Genomic DNA, 23,026 nt, shown 5'->3' on the forward strand with positions numbered 1-23,026 from the left:
TTATTAATGATAAAGAGCACCTACTAAAGAGGAGATCTCTAACCACAGAACTCTCTTTTATCTAACAGACAAAAACCTATAAAGATCAAACTGCTGGAAGCCAGAATTAGACAAATTCAAACTGCAAGGAAGGTGCCAGTTTGTAATTGAAAGAGTAATGAGCCATTGGAATTACTCACCCCAGACTGTGATGGATTGTCCACCATCTGAAACCCTTAAATCCAGAGTGTATGCTGTTCTAAAATATGCCACACTGCAGGCACATCTTTCCGTATTTGGAAACTATTGGTAAAAGCTTTCCAGCTTGCATGAATCATCTGGGCTCTAAAAAACAAACAAAAGAAATATCATGCTGCCTGGTTAGAAAGGGAGAAAGGGTGTAAAGTGAGAATCTCTCTTTCCTTCCCTTTCCAAGGAGCATTCCCAACTCTTGCATACTACATAAGAAAAAGTACATGTGAGATCTGTATTTTTATCATCTTCCCAGCAGGTAGGAAAGAAAAAATCACAGGGGAAATGGTCATCTGCCAAGACACCTCTGTGCTGGACCCACTGTGGGGGAATGCCTGCTGCCAGCCATCGTGCAAGAGCAATGAACACCCAAGGCTCAGATACTCTCTCGCTGAGAAAGTCTATTTTGCTGACTTTCAGGGCACGTAATAAAAATTAGCAGGAAGGGCAAAGGGAGGTAAAAGAGCTGAAGGCTCTGAGCTGACTCTCTGTTGGGCTCTGAGAAAGAGTTAAGCCCCAGAACTGGGTGAATAAATGATTCCTTTGCTTCTCTGATGAATAATTTCAGGTTGCCCTCACAAAAAGCCATAGAGATCAATTTAGCCCACTTGAAATAAAAACAAGATTTAAAGCTGCTGAGATATCAAGCGAAGTATTTCACCAACTTCATCTAGTTTCATTCTGAGGCCGTGAAAAAGGGGTTTGAGAAATTAAATGTAGGTACATTTCTAAGACACCTGTTTTGAAATAACCAAGAGAAGTATGCCAGCTTGGAAACAGCAAAATGAAACCTTTTGACTTAAAACTGTTAGAGATAGTCTTTCTTGGCTGAAAAGATGTAATAAATTTGCAGATAGTTTTTATAAAACCCCCACAGTTGCATCGGTAGGATTGCACATAGACCATAACCAGGAAGGCCTTTCCAACACACCAGCTTGGAACAGCCCAAACAGAGAAACTCTGTTCCTCCTCCTTTCCCCAGTCCTTGCCTGCAAACACATCACTACAGTTAACACACAAAACACCATTCACTATAGTCAGAACATGGGAGCACAAAGTTAGCTCTTACACCCAGGTTGGGATCAAAACGTAACAAAAATCTTAAAAAGCAAGGATGAAATATTGAGCCTTCCAAAAGCTCCAACAGAAAGAAACATTACTGTTCCTCAGGCAAACGTGAAAAGTGAATAAAAGTACTTTTTTCTTTATTCATTTGAGTTTATTCAGCCACATCCAGGGAAGGTGCTCCAGATTTACTCACGGCGGAGTGGCTCAGAGCAAAATTCAGCCCATAATGGCAATACTTTGGGTTCACACCAACACCGTGTGCCCAGCTGCAGGCCCTCAAAGTAGCCAACACTGCTTGACGTTCAGCCTTATTCTGCCTCCTATTACAGTGAGCAGGTCTCCAGTTCAAGAGCTGCTTTATCTGAGGTTTGTTTGGGCTCCTGAGCTTCTACAGAGCTCCTAGAATTGCTACATCATTGCAGCACAAGTCATGGCTGCAAGTAGACAGCATCTTTATGATTCAGAAGCCACCAGAAACATGCAGACCTTTGCTAAGAAATTACACAGCTAAAGCATACGTGTTTCCCCAGCTAGAGTTATCCAGGCAGTTCTGGATATAAATCATGTATGAGGGATTGTTCTTACATTAATGTATTTTTTCAGGTCAGGACCTAACCACAGAGAGACTGAAACAAGCCATGTGAAGGTCAATATGTGAGAGAAAAATCAAACCAGATCTGGCTGTACCCAACCCAGCAGCTTGCCCTTCCTTGTTAAGGTCACTGGAAAATGAGAATAATCATGAGCCTGAGAAGGAGAACATAAAGGCTGAGCTTAAGGGAGAATCTCCTGCCTGCTATCCTGGTTGAACAGATGCCTGAAACCATCTCAGGGCATTTGTCTTGGACTCAGTGTACCCTACAAATAGAGTTAAGCGAAACCCTACAAAATACACTTTGCATGGGTGGCAGATGGGTCCCATGGTATTGCCCACATCTGACTCTGGGATTCTGGTGTTCCTGCAGTATAACTCTAACACCCACAGCCAGATTAGCTACAAGCCTATGCTGTACCCTGGCCTGGTCCAGCAAGAGAATCTGTGGTCATCACTAGTAGAAGTACTTCCAAAGGACCTCTGGTTGGATATTAAGGAAAACTTCTAGAAGAGTGGTCAGACACTGCCCAGGGAAGTGGTGGAGTCACCGTCCCTGGAGGTGTTCAAGAACAGTGGGGATGTGGTACTTGGACATGGTTTAGTGGGCAGTACTGGTGGCAGGTGGACACTTGGACGAGATGATCTTAGAGATCTTTTCCAACCTCAATAATTCTATGAGTCTATGACCTACACTTTTTTTTTATTCTGCTCCACCAGAACAGTTGATTTCAACACTATTTGCAAGAAAACAGAGACCCTAGATCTTATTGGCCTCTTGGCTTGGAACAGCAACAAGACTCCTTAGAAATGCCTCCTAAACAGAAACTCATTCAGACAAGCGTAAAAACAATCGGGGGGAAATAATCATTGATGTGTTCATCCTTCCTTCTCCCAAACTTCCAGGCTCACTGTTTTCCAGGTTTGGATCAACTTGTGGCCCCAAGTGGCTGCATGCACACAACCAGAGATGCCCCTTCCCATCCAACAGGGGTACGCATCAACTGAGCCACAGGAACAGCGGGACAGATGAGAAATCCTCCCTTCACAACGGGAAATACAGCAGGCAGGATATCGAGAGGGTGGTCTGCCTGTTAATTCAGGAGACAGAATTCAAACTGAAAGCTCCATGTGGTGCAAATTAGCAGAAACTAATTCTAATCCATCCCACACTGGCACAGAGGCACGTCAGCCCCGCTTAAAATTGCACCTCCCTTCAGATCCAGGCTGCCCCTGTTTTGTGTGGAGAGAAAAAAGGATGGGAAGAGGCGGCACGGCGGCCTGCGTGCAGATGGTCCGGATTATCGAATCGCTGTGGAGTATCAGCCACTTGCCCTGTGCCCCATGATAAATCCCAGTCCCCTTCCATGTTTGTGGGGAAGAGCAACGCGCTCCCGGGGCTATGATCGGGTTGAAAGCCTGCCTAGTTAAGGAGATGTAAATACCGAGCCCCTCTCAGCCTGTAATTGTCATCATCATCCTGTTTAGGAAATGAGCCACATCTTTGAGCAGTTACCCCATGTCTCCTCCACCTCAGGAGAGGGGCTGGGGCCCATTTCCGGCAGCCGGCAGCGAGCCGCTTTCCTCGCGCTGACGCAAACCGAGTTTGTCAGCTTGTGCATCCTCGGGTTCTGCTCGGTTTGAAGGTCCTCAGGAGCAGCTGGAAGCTGTGAGCACACAGCCTTCACCACAAAGCCGCCATTGAGCAGCACCAGGCCCAGCCCAGCGCAGTGCCTTCAGGGCAGAGCCTGCATCCCCACCTGAGGGGAAGTGACACTTCCAGTGGCTCTCGCAGAAAGCAGAGCCAAAACGCGCGCGTTCATTCCCTTCTGCAGGCAGAAAACTGAAGAAACACCCAACCGGGCCAAAATAAATACATTTGGCATCTTTCCTGCGTCCGCACTGGCACATTTGTGGCGCTGGGACTGAAAACAGGCCCAAACTTTATTTACACTACGGCCTCTTTCCATCACTTTGGCAGTAGGAAGGGGCTTAGTCTTGGTACATATTATATTTTCTTTTCAGCATGTGTAAATGAGGATCGAGCTTTCGCGTTGCTTAAAATAGATGTAAATGACCCTTTATGCCATCAGAATGGTGCTTTCCTGCAATAAAAAAATCGGCCCCATTATGCTTTCATATCGTGCTCCACTCATTCGGCTTTGGTTTCCCAAACTCAGGCAATTCCCCTTGACCTTGGCAATCTGTGCTGAGATTTTACACAGCTGGGACTAAATCCAGGGGCAGCACAAGGCACGTGAGCTCAGATAGAAACCTTCAAACTAAACTGGATTTGAAGGCCAGCATATTCCCAATGGCCTCTCATTTATCTGTGACAATTTTTTTTCTTTCTATCAGTTGTTTTGAATATGGTTTTAAAAAACTTTGTATGTTCCAGTCTTCTTTTGAAACTATGAAAAGGAAAAAAGGAGAAAGAGGGAATAAGGAGACATTCTGGGCTTCCAGAGGGTTCTCCTGCCTCACAGATGGACTTGCCATCCTCCTGCTCTGCCAGGAGAAGCCACCACCATGTATTCCTGCCCACAACACTTGCTTTGCTCCTTCACCAGCTTGCTCTACTCACTTCAAAGGACGCCCTGATGAGAAAAGAACTGGCCTTCCTCAAATCTCTACTGTCACGTTTTAATCCTTCTTGAAGCGATAGTGTCTGAGCACTGACCACACAGGCAGCCAAGCACGTCGCTTTGAGCTACTCTTGTGTTTGGTGGCTCAGGTAAGTGATGTGACACCAATCCCTTCGTTCAGAGGAGACCTGTTAGCCAGCAAGAGCTGCCCAAGGAGCAGACTTGGTCCCGACACCTAGAAGTCTGGGGGCAGCCCATGGTCTTAGGCTCAGTCCTGAACTAAGTGCCCTCAGGCAGCTTTAGTGATGCACAGAGCCCTGCTTTTCCACCTTCCCCTTGCTCTGCAGGGCAAGCAGAGCCCTGTTAGGGTCTCTAAAATAAAGCAATATATTTTCACAGTGGTGTTTCTGCCAGTGAGTATGCTCTAGAGCCAGGAAGGGGCTGGCTGTTACCTTGATTAACTACTGCTGGTGCTCCTCACTGCCCAGTGCTTCTCCCCTTTCAGCTCCTACTTGTTGTCTGGACTGCTGAAAAAGAAGGGCTTTCATTCCACCTTCTGGACTATTAAGCCCAGATACCAACCACACAACTGCAGCTCAAACTTTTCTCATTCCAACATTCTGCTTATAAACTGCACCATTTTAGTGGAGCCAACCAGCACACACACAGACATCCTGACAAGTCATCAATACCATCCATCCACCTGTAAGAGCAGGAGAGAGCGATGCTGAACCCAACTGCAGAATAACTTAATGGAATATGCTCAAGCTGTGTCAGCCCATCCATTCCCACAGCACTCTGTGGGCACTGCCTGGCCCAGCATGGCAGTGAGGCTACAGGAAAACCCAGCCAAAGGGCAGAACATTTACAGTAACTTTCATTTTCTTTTCCTTGCAGAAGAATGCACAAGGGATCGTCGACACTTTCTTGCCCCCTCCTCTTATCCTCTGCAAAACAACCTTCTCTCCATGCTACTCCATAGCTTTTCTCCAGAAGCAACTGAACTGCAAACACCCAGACAGATCTTATCCAAAAGTTTATGAGGAACAGCTCACAGACACCCTGAAAACTTCAGCATACTATCTAGAGTGCTGCAGATTATTATTACTTTTTAAATCTTGGTATAGTTCTGGGTAAGGATTTAATTGGGCATTATATTTCAAAGCCAGGGAGTAGGATCTATGCAAAGCACTGGCTAGTTTTTGCATTAATTGACCATCAAATCCTTCCCCTTTGCATCTGCATTCTATTATTAGAGAATGTAAAGCAGTTTACAGGGCTTTTAACCTCTTCAAGCAAACACTCTGTGCAAGTTATGCTGCTGCAGGGACCATACTAGCTTTATAGACTCCGTTTCTAATCCAAGGAGAGGGAAAAAATGGAGAAGAGACAGAGCAAAGGAATGATTTTTGATAGTAAATTCAGCTGGTGTAAATCAGCACAGCTCCATTACAGTAAGCCAGCAAAACATCAGCCATTTGATCTGCAATGAGGTCCTCATTCCCATAAGACCAAAGTGGTACCAGACTTCTCAACTAAACTCCCTTCTGTTGTGTGGAAAAGCCCTGATCAGACGCCAGGGAACTATCTGGTAAAGTAGGCACCATGGCATACATGCACACTGTGTGAGCACACAGTCACTGGGAGGAAAATCTCCTTTATCAAGGGACTCTGATGACTTCTGTGGCCACAAGCCTGTCCCAGAGTTCCCACTGTGATGGCTGCCAGAGGCTGAGCCACACTGCAGGATGGAAGCCTACAAGTTTCTAGGGAGTGCAAGGGAGATGCGCAGAGAACACAAGATCAGTACAGCTCACATGGTGTGCACACACACTACCTTCCCTTCTGAAACTTGCAATCCACTAGCAGAGGGGCTTGACACCTGCACACCTGATCAACTGCTGCCCTGGTTCCACCTTAAGCACAGCAGAAGAGAAAACAGGTAGCTGTGTTATCTCCTTAAGAAGAGTCATATGAAGGGAGAAGGAAATCTATCCTTACCAGGCAGGACAAGCACTGTTTGATCTCCTATCTCTGTGCAGCAGGATCAGAAGGAAAACTCCTCACTCCGTTTGCTGCCTTTGTCTGTTCTCTTTGCACAACAGTTCCAGCACCCCACAGCAGGCAGGATTCCCATTTTGCAAAACCCCACCTTATTTCTTTCTTTCACAGTAACCCAAAATGTCACTAAGCTGAGACCAGGACAGTGATTATGAGCTTGCAAACAATGGTGTAAGAGTCAGTATAATTATCTTGTTCCTAAGCATTTGATAATGCTTCTAAGTATCTTGTACTTAGTTACTTTCTAAGGTCCTGAACGTCTGGCTCTCAGGCACTACAGTTTTATTGCTACAGAATGAGCCAGGAACCATTCAAAAGCTTTAAAAGGTCTTTTTAAATACTCAGAATGAATTTACAGTGTTGGCTGCCTGGCAAACGCAACAGGCATTTCAAGTGGAAAGGAACAACCCTTTATTGCATCTGCTGTTGGCATTTAGGGCACTCTGATTGCTAGCAATTCCTCAGCTCTATTGCACGGCATCCTGCAGGCTGCTGGCTGGGCAAAGCCAAGGGCAGCCACAGGCTAGGAAGAAAAGGTCCAGGTGATAGCAAAGCCTGGGTTTAGAACTGACTGGGAGATTTCATTGGAAGAATTCTGTGGAAAATGATCAAAAGCTCCAAGTGTCACAGAAATGCCTTGGTTCCAATTACCACCCAGTGAACCATAAGCTGGGCTCCACCAGCAGCACTTTCCCAGCTCTGTCTGCCCATCTGCCTTGCTGTACCATCTGCCTGTAGACTCGTGGGGACTCAAGCAGCCACGCCTGGCCCTATGGGCATTCTAGAAATCAGGGTTTTTTTTTTGCCAGAAAGCTCTGGAGTGGACTTCTGAATAGTGCTGAGGTCCCTGAGCATCACTGCTGAGGACACAGAATCACAAAGGTTGTAGAAGGCCTCTGAGACCATTTAGTCCAACCACCCACCTACCACCAGTACTGCCCACTAACCATGACCCTAACAAAACATTCACCCTTTCCTTAAATACCTCCAGGGATGGTGACTCCACCCCCATGGATCTGCAGATGTGGATGCTACAGGGAAGAGTTTCTCCAAACTCTCCTGCTCCATCTCTGCCAAGACAAAGCCTATAAAGCCTTTGCTGTTCCCATGGGCCCACTGCTCTGCTCTGCATCTGCCAGCATTTCTCTCCCCAAAACCTGCAGGGTCACCCTGTCCCACCCCAGAACAGGCCTCTTCCCTGCACAACATCTTGGCCTTATCATTTCATATGCTGAGCATAGTGCAATTAAATGACGGTTCCTCCATTATCTTCTACCCTCCCCCATAGGGACTCTTTTCCCTGTGAGGAGATGTGGGGCAGGGTCTGACCTGCAGCCCCCTTTTCAAGATCCAGCTCCCATCTCCCATCCTAGGAGGGGTATTTCCTGCCTTGGTAGGATACTGGTGCTTTGGGGCCTTTCTCTGCCCATTCTGGGCTCAAGGAGGTCCGTGAAAATAGTATCTCACCTCCACTGGCTGGTAAAGGCTGCTTAGGAAAATATCAAGATATATATAAGAGCCAACTGCTCTGTCCTTCCCTGGAACAGCTTCCAGAAAACACAAGTTTCCTCGGGACACTAAAGGAAAGCAATTGGAAAGAAAACGACAGCCAGGAAAACGTTTTCCAAAGACTGAAAAGGATAATTTAAAGATGTTATTATTAATGACGGCAATCGAAGTGCTAGGAAGCTCAGTGCTTTTTCATACAAGACTGAGAAAGGAAAAGGAACAAAACCAAGCATCGTCTATGAGCAGCATGGATCTGTGGAAACCAAACAAAATGAGTCCTGAAAAACCAAGCAAAACCCTCCACTTGAGTGAGCCAGTGTGGGTCCCACAGAGTTCAGGCTGGAGAGAACCAATGCTGCACCCACTGACCAGGGCAGAGGATATTAAAGCAGAGCTTTCCAAAGACCTTTCGGGAAGTAAGCCCAAACTTGCTGCAATTAAATGAGCCAAAGAATTCCCCGGAGGCTTCAAGAATCCCTGCCTGCTCTCTGAGCCTCCTGAGAGCCACCAGAACTGCTGTCACCCACATCACAGCCCTACGTGCGCCTGTGCTTCTGCACACACTGTTGGACTTCTGCCTGAGGATCACGCCGAGGCCAGCAAGTCAACCGGTCATTAATTCTCAGGAAGCACCCACTGCCTCATTGGTAATTACTTAAATAAACTTCCCTTTCATGGTGCCTGAGCCAAGGCCTTTCTTTCCGACACGTCCCAATAAAGCTTTATTTAAGGTAAGATAACATGAGGGCTACGCACGAGGGCTGCACCTGACTAAACACTCGGCCACGGGCGATGGCCGGATGGCTCCGGCAGGATTTCACTGCCTCGTGCTCCTCTCCCCACAGCCAGCTCAGCCCCATCGAGCTCACAGCGAGCAGGGAAACGGCCCGTGTATGATTTCCCCTTCTATATGCAGCATACATCCTTCATGCAAATCTGTCTCATAAATCACTGCATCCCAGGTGCACCACGGAGTCATTTGCTAGGAAAATACTGTTCCAACCGAAGGACCCAACATACCGCAGTGGTCTTTATGAAGGGTAATATCCAGGATGGGGGTGACTTGGAGGCCTGCCAGGCTCCGAAAATGATTCATCCCGCCTGACCTTAAATCTTGGGTTCTGACTATTGCAGCCGTGTTTGCAGGCAGGAAGCGTCAATCACTGCGCGCTCATATCCCAGCCGTGGTGACAGAGCCCTGGGGACACACGAGAACCTCCACCTGAGAACCTGGGGGTTACGAACGACTCCTTATTAACCAAAAACGAGGTCTCCACAAACACCAACCCAACATGTCATGTAGAGCTTTTTACACCTTTTGCTTTCTGCGACTTCACTAAAAGCTGCAGCCCACGCTCTTCTCACTTGCATGGCTTTGAGAAGATTGTATTGGTCTCAGAGATTCAGACTTTAGATCCCAGTCCCAATGCTCCAAGAATGTCTCAGATTTTAAGTCTACAGCTCTGTCCATTGATAGAGAATTCTACCCAGACAACTGCTTGCTACAGTTCCATAAAGAACCCATGCATCTCAAATTCTCAAATTTTCCCATAGCATTCAGTATGTGCCCAAATAACCTATTTTTTATGTCAGCAATAAGATTTGCTAATCAGACCTTTGACCCTCTTCCACGCAGACCACTGAGATATTTGAAAGTAGCTCGTGAGCACAGGACTCATTTTTCAGAGGGCAGCTTTAAGTTACTAAAGGAAAGATCCATTTAAATGGAATGTCTAATAGCTTTGTTGTGGCAATAGGGGATATCAAAGAGTCAAGGGAGGAATATTGTACTCAGCTGAGAATATGGACGAGCAGTCAGACACAAAAGCCTTTCTACAGCACTGACAAAGAAACAATAAACTTAAGCTCTTGTAGAGCTTAGCTTAAGCCAAAGGGATAGAAAAAGAAAAAAAAATGAAATGCAGAATTAAGATGCCCAGTCTATTGATATTAAGTACAGTAATGAGGTGACATGAAATACCATAAAAATTATTAAAGCTCATAAGAAAAAATAAAATAGAAAGACACGCGGGTCAGGGATTTTCAGTAATATCCTACAAATGGACATTTTAGACCATTTAGCACCACAAGTCCCCAAGGCTTTATCCATATTCAGCACTGCCAGTACTGTCGGGCACCAGCAGCAGACAGCAGGAGCTCAGCTCTCACTGTGCTTTGCCCCCAGAGCTGCCTTGGGTGTTTTAACCCTGCGGACAGAGAGATGGTTGATCAGGATCAATCAGGAGCAGGGCCAAATGGCAAGACAGGGCTGCTCAAATGCAAGCACCTACAACTTGATTGCTAGCAAGCAGCTCTCCTGCATAACACAAAAGGGATGGGGATGCCTCCTTCTTCCACGCAGCTCATGGTTGGCATGTGGCACCAGACAGGATTTCCATTCTTCAGTGTTTTCACTATTGCACCTCTCAAACCCATGGACCAGTTGATGTCCACCATATATTCACAGCCAGTGTAAGCAAGCCCTGCTGCTCTGACAGCCCTTCTGTTGGGTCCAGGCAGACACCCGAATGTCTGGCCCAGATGTCATGCAGGAGGGAGCAGATTTGCCCAAACACACACCAGGGACATTCAACAAAATGCTTTGACCTCTGCCCTCCTGGAATGAAAACAGCCCCTCCAAACTACCAGAAAGAGGAAGAGAAAATTGTAAATGACTTAAAGTGGGATGGAAACCTCCGAGGTTGACGATCACAAGCTAATCTTCTTGTCACGGGAGCAGGCTCACCAGGCAGAAGGGAATTCCTGCCTTTGACTGGCCTAATTAAAGGCATCGAACTCTGCACCCGCTATGGCTTGATGTGCCTTAATGCGATGTGACATTCGGCATACGCGAGGAACGCTGACACACACATACGGTTCTCATTGCTTGAAGGAGTTGGCATCCACAGTGTCCCAGCTGCAGCACGCTTCCCTGCCTCGTCCTGCTGTGGGGTGGCAAAGGGGAGATATCCGTGCATCCAGCCCCATTGCCTCTCTCAACTCTGGGGGGCTAGACTTGATGCACAAGGTCCCACATAGGGAGAGGACCCTGGTTCAACCCAGCAATGAAAGGTCATTCGGGGCTGGGATTCAGAGCTTTTCTCATGTGAATTGCAAGTGGGAGGCTCTGGCTGTCTCTCTCCTGTGTAGGGACAGGAACAACGTGTTGCTGTGCCTTTAGAGTAGTGCAGGATAGTTCCAAGCATGAAAGTACAGAAGACTGCAAAGATCTCATATCAGAATCTGTTAGAGGACATTCAGAGGAGAACCACAAAAACGCTCCTAGGGATGGAACACCTTCCCTACAAGGACAGGCTGAGAGCTGGGGCTGTGCAGCCTGGAGAAGGGAAGGCTCCAGGGAGATCTGTGAATGGCCTTTCCATACCTATATATAGAGAGAAGGGGACAGACTCTTGGGCAGGGTCTGTTGTGACAAGATAAGGGGAAATGGTTTCAGACTAAAAGAGGGGAGATTTAGACTGGATATAAGGAAAAAGTTGCCCACAGAGGTGGTGGAAACTCTGTCCCTGGAAACATTCAAGGTGAGGCTGGACAGGGCTCTGAGCACCTGATCAAGCTGTAGGTGTCCCTGTTCAGTGCAGAGGAGTTGGACCACGTGGCTTTAAGGGTCTGTTCCAAATCAAACAATTCTATGATTCTACAGTTTAGAATACAAGATGAACCTACTGGGCATCTGCATACAGTGATGTGCATCACAGACACTGTGTCCCTCACCTCCTGTTCCAGGTCTGGCCTCTGCATCAGGGGATTCATCGCAATGCTTGACATGCTCCAGAACAGCTGGACCAGCCCTGAGAAGAAACCTCACCTCAGGAATGGAGGCACGGGAAGGCAGTTGGTGGCAGGTGGTGCTGTGCTACGGGAGCACCTGGCTCTGAAGACCCATGCTGAGACTCAGACCCTGAAAATCAATAAAGCTTCTCAATGGCACTGTAAGAAACTAACTTTCCTCTTCAGTTACTGTGTAAAAGATTAGAGTCCCGCAGTACTATTACTTGTCCTGCAAGAACAAATGTTGGTCTGCTAGGTCATACGGCAGCAGGCTGTGTGTTTACATCTGAAGGTCCCAAGTTCATTTCCAGTTAATGATCCATAAGAGAGACTGCAACATTTCTCACAGGAAGACTGCTTGGAAGCTACAGATAGGCTGCTTGGGCTGGAGTGGAAACAAAGCAGTGAAATACTTGTCATGAGTTATAAATCAGAAATCAGCGATGCTCTACAGGAGCAGTAACGTTTGATGCATGCTTGTACCAAGAGCCAGTCAGTAAAAGCTCCTTCAGAGTGAAAAGAAATATAGAGATGGTGAATTCAGTGCGACTGAAATGCAGAACATGTTCAAATTCATATTTAATAAAGCAATTATTGTTTATTATTGAAGTACCAATTGATTATTAAAAACACATTTATTGAGGCTGGACCACAAGGTAACAGATATGTACCTCTGGCATAGTTGCGAAACCTCAGTAAATAGCGATTATTAGAAACACATTTATTGAGGCCTAACGATACCATAAGATGTGTATCAGTTACAGAGCTCTTAAAACCTGATCAGCGCGTTCTTAAGCCGTATTTACTGAGGGTTTACAGCAGCAGCAGAGCTACATGTCTTCATTTAGGGTTGCTAAGCCACACGGAATATCATCTTAATGCTCATTTGATACTTGATTAGGTCACATTTACAAGGAAAAGGCTACACCAACCAATGGGAATGAGGAAAGAAAGCAATCACTTTCCTGCTGCCAAAAACACAGATCTGAGCAACTATTTGACCTGTTGTCAAATCTTTTGCTAATCACTGAGCAGCAGTTTGGATGCAGCAAATGGACCATGGGTGAGCTGAGGATACGGCCGTGCAACCGCTTCCATCCCAGTGCCTGGTGCTGAGCAGAGCAGGAGCCCCACAACCAGCCCTGAGCTCAAGCCTCCATCAGGTACTGATCAACCTGCACTCAATAAATTTCTGTTCTCCCCAAGGAACTTCACTGGGTCCCTCTATTTTGGCACCGCCATTGAAAACGGACTGTCACTAAAACTGCACTGATGTTGAAATTAAACAGAGCTTGAACACTGCCCAGAAGGAGGGAGCTAAGCAGCAGAGAGGACTGAAACTGGAGAGTGACCTGAGAAGGAAAATACCCACCAGTGACATAACCTGAAAGCATGCAGACAGCAAAGCCTTCCACCATCAGTGAGCATCGTGCCCAACCAGCACAGTTCCTGAAGATCTTGGGATGCATCATCTGGGGCACTGGGAGGAAGGGCCACTTGATCAGTGACACTGCACTGATCTACAACAGCTGGAGTGTGGCTCTGCCGTTGCCAGGGTGAGAGAAGACACACGTCAGCTGGTGCTGCAGGAACATTCACCTTTGGAGCTACTTGCCCAGAAAGGTGGTGGATGCCCCTTCCTTGGAGATACTCAAGGCCAGGCTGGACGGGACTCTGAGCACCTGACGGAGCTGTAGCTACCCCCTGTTCATCACAGAATGCTGGACTAGATGACTTTTAAGGGTCCCTTCAACTCAAACAATTCTGTGATTCTACTTTCTGCTTCCTGAGTATTTCCCAGAACTCACCAGGCAGATCCCCTCCTGCCATCCCTCACCTCCAGCCCCACAGTACCTGCAACCCACTGCCATCTCCATCCCGTACACACAGGGCACCCCTACAGCACGGCTACTGGGGACATCCCTGCACCAGCTGAGCCTTTCCCATGCCTTGGGATGAATACATGAGATCAGCTCCAAAGGACACAGTGAGCCAAACAAAGAGGCAGGATGGAAACCACAGCGAAAGCAACGATTTTGCCCAGATCACGCAGAACGGTTGAGGAAAAGCCCAGGGGAGAAGGGAAGTCTGCTCCTTTTCTTTCGCCATGCCTCAGACCTCCCTGCCTCCCCTGCAGAGGAGGAGGGGAGAACAGAGCAGAGATTACCAAAGAACTCCCCTAGCTCCAGTCTACACTGTTCAAATTTATATATTCCACTACAGGTGACATCATGATTGCTGGAGTCTGACAGGTGATGCTGTAAAATGCATGAAACCATAAAAATTTCAACAGCAGCAAGCTCCATTGCTGCTACATCTGACAGCACTTAGCTGCCCAGCTAACACAAATATTATAAAAGCACTCGGGAAAGAAATCCAACCTGCCTGACCTCAGTTTTGGACTAATAAACAGTACAGCATGACCAGATTTCACCCACATATAATAAACAGAGGGCTTTCAAAGAAACCAAAGCAGGGTGTTGGTAGGTGTAAAGAACTAAGGAAAGGGATGAGTTAAAAGTGGGCGAAGTTATTGCTGAATGCAGAGGGCTCAGTTTCCAGCCTAGGCTGCCTCTCTGTCTCTGTTAAGAGGACACGTCTTAGAACTGCTCAACCACAGCTGCAAAGAGATGTTCAGTGCTGTTACACAGCCACATCAAGATGGGTAATTCCCTAAAGTAATGCTCATCTCTGCTCTCTACAGTAAAATAATGTGTAGTCTTGTATCAGAAAGTTGGACAGTAGGTGAAATCCAAAGGAATCACTGCCCTTTATTTCACACACTCAGTGCTAAACCATACAAGTGCAAAGATCTGCTTCTATTTCTTTCTGCCATGAGGTCCCTTTGGTCTCCCTGGAGCAGGAGAGCACCTTGCCTGATGGAAGGAAGGAGGATGGACTGCAGGCAGCAGCCTCCCCAAAACCACCAAGGTGAGTCAGGCAAGCACAGGCTCCAGCCAGGCAGGAGAAGCTGAAATGGAGCTCACTTTCTCCAAGGGAACTGGTTTCCATGGGTCTCCTTGGGGTTCATCAGACAGACAGGCAGGCAGAAGGAGCCTGTCACCTTCTGCACACTGTCCTGAGACGGGCAAACCCAAAGGTCTGTACACAGAATATGGGAAAGGGATGTTTTCTTGAGAGGTGTTATGGCAAACCAAACAACATACAGAGTTGGAAGTATTTCCAACTGGCCACCCCAAAGGCTTTATGACTGGAGATGGGGATCCCTGGAAACCAATGCTGGGATGTTCCAGCTGTCCTCAGCCACCTCTCGGGTCCCATTTCCAACCCACCCCACAGCCAGGCACCAGCTGCTGCTACCCATGCACAGCACACCCTGGGCACTGTCCCAGCATCCAAAGCCACCAGGCTGTGCCCAGAAAACAAGTGGGCAGCCCAACCCAGCAGATCCATCAGTGCCAAAGCGCACCTGCAGGCTGATTCACGGTCAGATCACGGTGACAGGCAAGCAGCAGAAGTTGCTATAAATACCAACATAGCTCTATTAAGTCCCCCTTTATTCACACGACTGGAGAGCTCTCATTGAGCTGCTTGCTATCACGGATGCACACAGGAGGGGCATGAGCTGAGCAGCAGGCAGCCACCCATGGGGCTGGGCTGCTCCTAGGCAGAACAAACAGCATCACAATCCCTTTGTTGCCCATACAGCTATTGCAACTGGCAACCTTGGTCAAACTTCTAAATATGGTTTTAATTATTAAAGCTAGGCGTATTTAAATGCCAATTTTCAACCAAGGATGGTACTGAGAAATTGAATACAGTATTTTTAATCATAGGTTTCAACAAGCACTTCAGCGGAAAGTGTATGATTATTTGTTCACAAAATCATTGCTGCTTTTCCACCACTACAGATTTCCTCTTTCCATTGAAGTTACTGTTAATAGATACGGTTGATTTTTGAAACAACTTTTACAGTTCCTGGAAAAATGCACATATTGAAAAAACAAAAATGATATCCACTGGACGGAGTTTCAATCTTTTTCACATAAATGGTTCCTTATTTTGCAGTCAGATTTATCTGAATTAAGCTCAAATGATGGAAACGTGATGGATAGAAGCAGTGATTAGAAGCACCCAACAAAGACCCGTATTTGAGAGGACCTCCTCAGGAGGAACATCACTGTAATAAGGGACAGCACAAACTGCAACCAGGTGGGACTTCACCTCTCCTGCTCCACTTCCTCTAAATCTCCGGCTACAAAAGCCCCCAGCCACACATTTGAGCACCCCATCGAGCTGTAGGTGACCCCGTCCATTGCAGGGGAGTTGGACTAGAAGGCCTTTAATAATCCCTTCCAACTCAATTGATTCTATGATTCTATTTTTACCAATAGAAGCAGACATCACAATAATTCCAGTGTGGTCTTTGCAGTCATCTTTATGCAGAGCAGAACGATATTCAGACACCTCATTTCAGCTAAAATAAAAGTGATGCCCATGGGAAGTTTCTATCTAATCACACCTTGGATCTCATCCCACATCTCCCTGCAAAACGCAGCAGAAAACGCCAACGGGACTTCCAGAGTGGCGTCAACTTCAATTCCTACTTGGGTAGTGTGATGGCTCAGCTCCTCTAATTAACATGAGGCCGTTATCAGGAAATGAGCTCTCCCTGCCTCACTCAGGAGAGCAGCTCTGCATCAAGCACTCCCACCTCCTGCAGCTGTTCTTTTTCTGGATAATTTCCACATCAAGACTCCAGACCAAAGGGAGCAGAAGCAGCTGCCCCAGCGGATGGAGCAGCACTAACAGAGCCCCAGTTAATTCCTATCGAGCCAGGAGATGGCACTCCACATCGTGCAGAGCAACGCTGGGCTCTGCAGCCCCCAGCACCTCCCTTCCGTGCCTGGCGAAGTTTCTTGCACCATCAGCACCTACACGAGCTGCAGGGCTGTACAGAACCCCCAGAGCCACCCACCCACCCATGTATCACCACTGCAGCACCTGCAGCGCTCCTTGGGCACCAGCTGGCTGCCAGCAGCTCTGCTCTGCAACCCAAGAGTCTCTTTACTGCAATTCCCCACTTTTTATGGAATAGGCAAAAAAACGTAATAATAACCGATCATAAAAAATCAAACTCGTTTACCTTTCAGGAGGCAGCTCAGCACAGACTATTACAGGGTAATTTGGTACATCATAAAGTTTCCTATTAGAAAAGAAAATAGGGCTGCTTGCATGGGCTGCCAATTGGAAATAAAATAGTAGTGGGGTCGTGATCATTAGCGCTGCTTTTTCTGTTAGGCTTGCTTTCCATCAGGGTGGGAAGAGGAGGGAGATGGAGTCTGGTACAAGCAGATGAGAAAGGTCTGGCAGACTGGAGAGGTGAACAGGAGGCTCTAAATTGAGAAGGGATCTCTTCCTGCACCCACTGCATCTACAGCAGTGAGCACCACTGGTATGGGCGAGGCAGGATGAGTTCCTGAGAGCATCACTGTGCTATTCAGGATCAGCACTTTTTTTCTTTCCTTCCCCTGCTCCTTCCCCTTTCCTTTTCCCTTTTCCTTTCCCTTCCCCTTCTTCTTTCCCATTTTCTTTCCCTTTCATTTTTTTTTGCAAAAAAAAGTGAAATTGAGATTAAAAACAACAGGCCAGCTAACAAGAAGCTGGCCTCTCACTGTGACTGCTCACTGTCATGGACAAAGGCCAAAAGTGCTGCATTTGTGTGCACTTCCCAGCACACTCCCCTTTGCTGCAGGCAAACTCTGGCACTGATTCTGTGCCTCCGATGCCCAACTATTTCCCCAGTTCCTAGTTGCACTCAGGCAATGCAAAGCACCCAGCAAAACCCAGCCTCCTGCCAGCTGCATTACATGGCAGAAAGAAGCACCCTGGGTCTGTGGGGCACAGCAAAGCACAAAGTAATGTGACCAAAGCCCCACAGGGAAGCAGAGGCAGAGGCAGGTAGGGTTCCTGGGCTCAGAATTGCACTCCAGGATCCATGACACCCACCCACTGATATCACAGAATAAACCACTTCATGGAGATCCAGGGATGTCAGCTTAGAGTTTGGGGCACAGAGGTCACAAAGGGCTTCACCACAACTACACTGTGACACAGAAAAATGCCCCTCATGCCAACAATACCTATGGTCTAAAGCCCCAGCTTCCCACCACACCTACTCCCCACTGTCTTTGCAAACCTCATGAGATGACCACAGGAGCAAGGTGCCAGGAAGAGTCATGCAAAACCATTCACCTCATAGCCACCCCGGTCCCAAACCAGGCTCTGACAGATCCACTGCCAGATACCAGCTGGGTGCGACGCTCACATGGGCTGACCTGTTGATGCTAAAGCCAGGAAGGTCAGCAGAGAGGTTGAGCACTGAGGTGAGTGTTTGATTAAATGAGGTTGGTGAGGGGTTTGGAGGGATCTGTTGGAGATGGAAGTGAAAGCTTTATGGAGTGCTGGTGGGTGCTCCTGACAGCGCTGGAAACGACAAGGATTTGGCATGGTTCTTCCCCTGCCATCTGACTTCCAGGCTCCAAAGGCACTGGGTGACTGATGAAACTCTGCTATGCAACATTTTTGGCTTTAGACTCCACTTTATCACAACGAGCCCTGAGCCTCGTTCCGTGCAAGGGGCTGCTCACATTAATTCTTAACATCCTCCTAAAAGACTCTGCTGTCACCCCCACCCACTCAGCCCCCGCACATCTGATAGCCCCTAAATGAGTTATTAGCCAACAGGTACAACGTGATGCAACTTTCAGTCATAGTCATCTTTTATTACTAGGACTCATTCCTTAAACATTTTCTTTACCTTCTGTCCTTCTTCAATTTTGGCTTCTCCTATTAATTAAAAAGGCAAGTTTCAATAGCCCAAGATTGAATTATAGGGCTTGTTTAGAGCAGGAGGAACGATCAGAGCAAAGGGTAGAAGCTATATATGTAATATATACATATACTTACGATACAGAATTTTGCTTCCAGACGTTTGGAACAAATTAAATAGAGGATCAAATTAACTAGTGATTGAATTAAGTGGAAAGCATCTCATTACCTAAAAGACGGAAACATGTGTCACTTTAAAACAGCTAAAAATAAAGCAAGAATGGGTCGAAATGAAAAGCAGGAACCTTGCAAATGTCAGCCAAATCTGGGCTCTGTTGAGCCCTCCAAATGTGAAGGCTGTAAATAAGGTGGGTTTTGCAGCATAGTGGGAACTGCTGGGAAATGATGAGCTTGGGAAACAGATGTTGCAAAAATGAACTGCTGCACATCGCATTTCATATGCTGGCAATCAAAGGAACATGTGCGGGGTGAAAGGAGTCTCATCTGCAGATCACAGCTTAGCAGGAAGGGTTTGGGATGCCCAGGACATCACCTTCACCCACAGGGAGATACCCAGGGCTTCAGATCTATTACACGGCTGAAAACAGAGTAACTCTGCTTATTCTGTCAAGCGGATTAACAGTTCACTGTCAGTCAATGCCTGCAATTTGCTCTTGCAACTCATCACCCAGAGAGTTATTCAGTCCGACTGAATTCCAAGTATTTCGCAGAGAGGACCAAGCCTGGTGATGCATTTGCATCACTTTAACCCAAAATGAAGCCATCTTGGGGCTGTCTTAATTCAGCACCTTTGTACAAGGGCTCGCTCCTCTGGTTTCCTGACACTCAATTTCCCCTGAAACCAGAGAAAGACTCAGAGCCTTTTGTTTCATCACGAGAGAAGTGAGATCGCTTCACATGTTTCTCCCCTCCTGTGACACTGATGCTCATCTTCCTTCCTGCTCATCTGGCCGTTGCCAATTCCAGCTACTTGCCTTCTCCTCCCGACACAACATTTCACTTAGCACTGCATCAGATGGAAACTGTACTGAGCTGTCCCTGAGTGCAGGAAATCAGTTTTTCACTCCACCTAACTCCAGTCCCGGACCCAGTATGAGGAACCAGGCTTCAGCCCTCTCCCATCTAACGCCGTATTTCTTCCTTTTGTTCCTCTTATATATCACATTGTGACAAATGCGAGTGGAAGTTTTCCAAGATAAATAACGTTATCTTTGCAGAACCCTACGGCACCCCATGGCAACTCATTATTTTTCAATTAAATTTACTGTTCATTGGCAGTTGCTCTGCTTTAATTTTCTGCCATTTGTTTACTGAAGAACGAAACGCATAACACAAAGCCCTATAAAAGTCAGACTAAGTTAATTAAATGTGAAACTGGGAAAGCCTAACTTTGCCTCCAGAGCAGTTTTATCATAAGATCTCCTTAAAAATGTCGCTTTTTGCAGGGATTTATTTAGACATATGCAACCACTATTAATTAAACGTGCGGTCCCTTTGCAACTCTCTCCAAAAGACACTTAGCAGTATTTTGTAACCACTGACTGCAGAAACAAGAGTTTGCACGACTCACAAAGCCAGATGAGGAACATATTTCTCAGTCAGTCCCATATCTTCAGCCCCTTCCTTACATGATTCTGAAGGATCATGGAGGAGGAATGGCTGATTACGTGGGTGGATAGTGATAGGACAAGGGGAATGGTTTTAAATGGAGATGGGGGAGGTTTAGGTTGGATATTAGGAGGAAGTTTTCCACCCAGAGTGTGGTGAGGCACTGGAACAGGTTGCCCAAGGAGGCTGTGGATGCCCCATCCCTGCAGGCATTCAAGGCCAGGCTGGATGTGGCTCTGGGCAGCCTGGGCTGCTGGTTGGCGACCTGCACACAGCAGGGGGTTGGGACTGGATGAGCATTGTGGCCCCTTTTCAACCCAGGCCATTCTGTGATTCTATGATTCAGCCATGGTAAGTATCACCTCTGTTTGGAGCAGCAGCCTCTGCAATTTCCTTAGGTAAGTCACCACACTTTGGACTGAAAGCTGGGTGCAGTGTATTCATAAAATCATAGAATGGCTTGGGTCGGAAGGGACTGCAAAGATCACCTACTTCCTTCCTCCCTGTGGCAGGCAGGGTTGCTGACTGCTAGATTTCCAAGCTATTAGTTCAATTTGACAGGTCACAAATAGATTTTCAGTGCTACAAGACTCCAACGTTGGAACTTGAAGCTATATTCCTGAGGAGGAAAGGAAGAGCACAATCTTGTCAAACACAGGAATTGGAAACAATATGAATAATTAACAGATGATTACAACGTTGAAAGAAGTTGTCATTTAGGCACCCAAAAGCTAGTCTGAACAACACAGAGGTCAAGGCTTCAGTATTTTGCTGGGACATACTGCTTCAAAAGGGAGATGTTCTGATCACACCTCTGAAGTGCCCATATTTGGTCCATACTCTTATTGAAGGAATTAGCAACCCTGACTGCATGGAAGGAAGGTTTCTCACAGTACCAAGAATCTGAAGACCTTCTGGGCAGCCCAGGTGATGCCAGGTGCTGTCTGCTCTCATTTTGAGTGGATAAATGCAGGTGAAGGATAAATGCAGGGCAGCATGGAGACTCTGGACAGAGAATACCAAATGCATCAGTGTGTGCTTGATCTCCCTGCTACTGGTCTCCTGGGAAGCAAAAAGCGGTGCTGAGATGGCAGCACCTTGAGGCAGGTGCAAGTGAAAGGCAGTGTGACGGCGTTGAGGTGAGCTTTACATCTCGGGCAAGGTGAGAGAAGCACAGTGTCAGCAGCTAATAAGTTTATAAAGGAGTTTCTTCCTCAAGCCAAATGCAGCCCAGATTTATAACTCCCCCATACCACTCTGAACTTTCCGACACTCCTCTTGAAACATTTCATTATTGCTCCATTACTGTCATGTTCTCTTAAGGACCTGGAGGGGGGAGAAGGTCTCCATTTGGAGACCAGATGCCATTTCTATAGATATTCACAAAACTGCCCAGTGCAATAAATCATCCATTCACCCATTGGAAACAGGCTCTGAGGATATCATAAGTTTTTTAAAAAAAAGAAAAAAGTGAAAACTGTGACATGCCCTATGTGTAACAGAAACTATCCAGAAACAAAGACGTTGAATTGGTAGCAGGGCACCTTTTGCTGTTGCACAGCCAGACTGCCTATCTGACACAAAGAAAGCAAAGCAGAAATCCTCAATAGCCACCACACTATCTCCAGACACACTGAAAGACACCAAGACTCATGGCTGTCTGCACAGCATCACAAATCCTGGCCAAAACAGGCCTGTAGCAACAATCTGTAGCAGCTTCTCCCAGACACCCCTGGTTGGACTAACCCCAGAATGGGACTGGCACACCAGGGAGGACCTGTATGGAAGCACGATCCTCAGCCCACCCTCCAGGACACACCACCCAAGCTGAGCTCTGAAAAGTGAGCAACCAAGTATTTTCCAGACCTAAAAGCTGATTTGACCTCTTCTTCATACAGCCACAGCAGACCAGACCTCAGGCAGAATCACAAGCACTGCAGCCCCCTCCAGTACTGATGTCCTGCAGTCAGCATCCTTAACCAGAAGACCAGGTTCGAGGATCCCACTGAGCTTAAAACCCACTCTCAAGTTACGTCTTAGAATGCATATATCAACTGACAGCTCTCCTCCATTCTCTGGACAGACACTTCTACAGCATATTACCATCCAAAATGTTCTTACCGCTTTGATACTTGTAACATGTCTCCGTTTCTACATATGGAAACCACATTATATATTCCAGATGGAAATTCATACTTTATTCCAGAGAAGGAAACGAGAGCTATTTCATAGTAGATGCATAATTTGTTGTGTGAATATGAAATACGTGACTGCCTCACATGTTATGTTGCGAGCTAATCATAAAAAAACATAATGAAAAAGGTCCCATCTGTCTCTAAATCCTATAATCCAACTGTTCTCAGCTAACTCCAGCTCTGGCAGTACCTGGTATACATACAGCAAGGAGAGTTTTCTGTGCCAGAGAAATACTGGAAACCAGAGGAGCATGTAAAAAGCTGCAAGTTTCATCTGAGGCAGCCTTAGAGAGAGGGGACACCTTATGACACCTCTTCAGCTGGCTGAACTCATTCCCCAACTCTTCAAATCGTTTCTTGACCTGCCTTTTTATCCAGGCTACCCTGTAATTATCTACTTAACATAATTTCCCTGCACTTCCCCTAAGAGTCTTAATGGGATCACTGGGAAAGATCCAGCTACACATCTGAAAGCGTGAGGGCAGAGTGCTGTCCCCAGAAGACCATGGAATACTGCTGCTCGTGTTGTCAGGCTTGTGATTGCTAACTGGAGTTTGCTGGCAGCTGAAGCA

At 46.9% G+C, this 23,026-nt stretch overlaps 1 protein-coding gene across 8 annotated transcripts in view; it reads right to left on the reverse strand.

Moving 5' to 3' along the window:
• Positions 1–23,026, reverse strand: part of LOC149915354 (uncharacterized) — a 54,266-nt gene that overhangs the window by 18,074 nt on the left and 13,166 nt on the right. The window contains exon 7 of one of the 8 annotated variants that reach the window (XR_016459101.1): positions 11,782–11,968. The exons of the other annotated variants lie outside the window; for them this stretch is intronic. The gene's annotated coding sequence lies outside the window, so the exon portion shown is untranslated. The remainder of the gene's footprint in view (positions 1–11,781; positions 11,969–23,026) is intronic. 8 annotated transcript variants of the gene reach the window in all.

This window comes from Phasianus colchicus, chromosome 20 (assembly GCF_987193195.1).
Source record: "Phasianus colchicus chromosome 20, bPhaCol1.hap1.1, whole genome shotgun sequence".
NCBI classification, from domain to species: domain Eukaryota; kingdom Metazoa; phylum Chordata; class Aves; order Galliformes; family Phasianidae; genus Phasianus; species Phasianus colchicus.